Below are 3,054 nucleotides of genomic sequence, written 5' to 3' on the forward strand. Positions count from 1 at the left end.
ATGTAGCTTCCGTTTGCGCAGGGTCCGGGGAAGAGTCCGACCACTTTGGGTCTATAGTACTACGCAGCCTTTTCCTACATTTCTGTAAGAGACTGTTCTTAACTATCTAGAATATCAAGGCATGCGCAATATGATCTAAGTATCATTGGGGAAACATTCGGCTTACTTACAAGCATGGTATACTTCTTATATAAACTGAAGTAGAACTATTTACAAGAGTATAGTACTAGAAGTCAGAACAGACCTTTGAGCCTTTCACAACTGTTTTCATTACCATCGAAAGTTAACAAGCTAATAAATTCATGTAACCTGGAAACATTTTTATTTATGAACCTAGTGAATGTGACAATATATAAACTACTGATCTACTAGTGATCAAGTTGAGAAATTGACTGCACATAAAAGAAAAGCAACATCTGACATGACTAGAGATGCTTATCAATTATAACTTAGCAGTGCATGCTAACAGAGACTGTACTAACTAGGATTTTGGCGAAGTAGTGGAGGCCTTAGAGCAACGCTAGCAGACCCCGCAAAATCCCGACCCGCAAAACGCGTTTGCAGTTCGACGAAAATCTCATTTGTGGGGCAAAAACGAGCGCGGCCGATCAGAAACCGTATATGAAACTGCATAATTTGAAAAAGAGTTTCGCGGGAGAAATTGCAACCATAGTACTTCATCACATACTACATATACTACATGATCAAACACTACAAACACTAGTTCATACTACATACTACATCAGTACTAGTACTAGAGGGGTGGGGATCTCACGGCGGCATGCTCGCGGCCATGGATGACGTGGTGGAGGAGCTCAATCCTCCTCGTCGGAGCTGCCGAGGTCGATGTACTTCTCCCTCTGCTTGTCGCGGATGCACTGCCACTCGTCGTCCTTCTCCTTGGCGGGGAGGTTCGCCGCGACTACCTGCTGGAACATGAGGTCTTCGAGCCCCTCGTGGTGGCGCCGGCGCTCCGCCTCCTCGCGCAAGCTGCGTTCAGCAATGGCGGCCGCGACCGCGTAGACGAAGTCCTCCGGCCTGACGACGCCGTGGCTCCCGATCTCCTCGGGCTCCTGCTTGACGGGGATGACCTCGGTCTCCTTCGGCTCCTCCGACCACTCCCTCTTCACGAGGAGAAGGCTCGCGCCGGAAGAGGAAGAGCTCGCGGCGTGGGAAGATCTCGCCGCGGAGGACGAGCCCGCGGCCGAGGAGGGCGTACGGCCGTGCCGACGGTCGTATCCGTCCGTCTCGTGGACGAGGAAGCTCGGCGGCGGCGAGAGGCCCCGGTTGGTCCACTTCCTCGCCCACGCTTCCTCGCGCTGTCCGAGCGGACACGCCGCTCGCGCTCGGGGTCGTCGCCCCACCGGAGCTGCTCCCGAATCCGCAGCCGGAGCTCCACATGCGGCCCCACATGGCGGCTGAAGGCGGAAGGGGCTCGCCGGCGGCGAGAAATGTGATGAGAGGAGTGGGGAACTGCGGAGGGACGCGGCGGCGGGGGATAGGGTTTCGACCCGCAAACGCACCGCGAACCCGTAGATATACTGCTTGGGGGCGGGCGGTTTGCGGGCCGCGGTAAATTCTTTTATGTGTCGGGCGAGTATACGGGCTCTGTTCTGGCCACAAAATTGGGCCGAGCCCGTATACTCGCCAGAATTTTGCGGGTTTGCGGCTTTTGCGGGGTCTGCTAGAGTTGCTCTTACAAATTACAAAAAGAGTTAATACACATAGGAAAAAACCATCATCAGCCAAAGCCCATGCGGCCACAAATTGTAAAATAGCATGGACACATCTAGGAAATAATGTTAGTCACCTTTTCAGTCACCACATCATACTAGCATGTCTCACCAAACAATCATCTCACATATTGTTCACTTCATCTCCACCATGCCCATCACCAATGCCAGTACCTACGAGGATAATAAGTCAGGAACAATTGGCAATTCTGATGGAAAACCAAAGAACAGAGAGACTTATAATGGGATACCTAGGTGAACTCAGACTGCATAGTTATGCAATCTGAGAAAAATAACATGAGCCAAAGAAAATTGTTTATTCTCTAGTGCAAAACTGGAAATTGACTCCTTACTTCAGGAAGATATTCAACAAAACATAAAATAGGACTTTACTTTATTCAACTGGTTTCAGCTTCCAAACAAAAGAGTGTAACTAGTTTTAAGCTTCAAAAGGTGCCAACGGAGTTACACATTTGGTTAGCTAGGTCTAAGCTTCCATTCAGTTCTCTTACGTTTTAAACTCTTATGTGTCACACGTTGTCAAGAGAACGGCAGACAGCCGGGGTCCAGTACTGACTATTACCATAACACAATCCACGCGAGAGATAGGATACTTTCTAGAAATCATCTTCAGTAAACTCAATTCCTTGTCAGGCCAAGTGGAAAAATAAGACATTACGAAAACTAAAAATCTGACGACAAACATAATAGGTTCAGCCTATTTTTGTTTCCAGTTGAGCTTCTAAACTAGCTAATAACAACAGGGCTCTTCCACAAGTGACAAAAACTATTGTATCGATTTCCAACTGGTATGCATCCGGTGCTGAGAAGATATATACTTCAGATAGGCACATAAGCCTACGTTTGAGACACAATTTATGCATATGACCAACAGAAAAGAACAGTGACCTGAAGTACTTTTTTCTTCTAAAAGAATTCATCAAGTAGCAAAAGGAAAAATTGATGTGATTTGAACTTCAATCATCAGTACAATACCAAAGGATATGATAGGCATTTCAGCAACTTAAAATTAATTTTCTAATAGGGAAAATGTATGTCAGTCCCACAAGTCTTCCTTGAATTTCTGACTTTGCCCTTACTTTTTAGGTAACTATGAAACTGACACCCTTCCATACATTTTATTTATGATTTTGCCATAAAGTAATGGCGAAGTCACAATTCCAAGGAAAACTAGTAGCAATGACATAAATTTCCCTATTTTAAAATACTAAATAAAATAATATAAAGGGCTTGCTATTACCTGCCGCATAGCAACATTCAAATGGATAATAGCTATGGAAGCCGGTCATATTGGAAAGTT

Source organism: Aegilops tauschii, chromosome 3 (genome assembly GCF_002575655.3).
Source record: "Aegilops tauschii subsp. strangulata cultivar AL8/78 chromosome 3, Aet v6.0, whole genome shotgun sequence".
NCBI lineage: Eukaryota > Viridiplantae > Streptophyta > Magnoliopsida > Poales > Poaceae > Aegilops > Aegilops tauschii.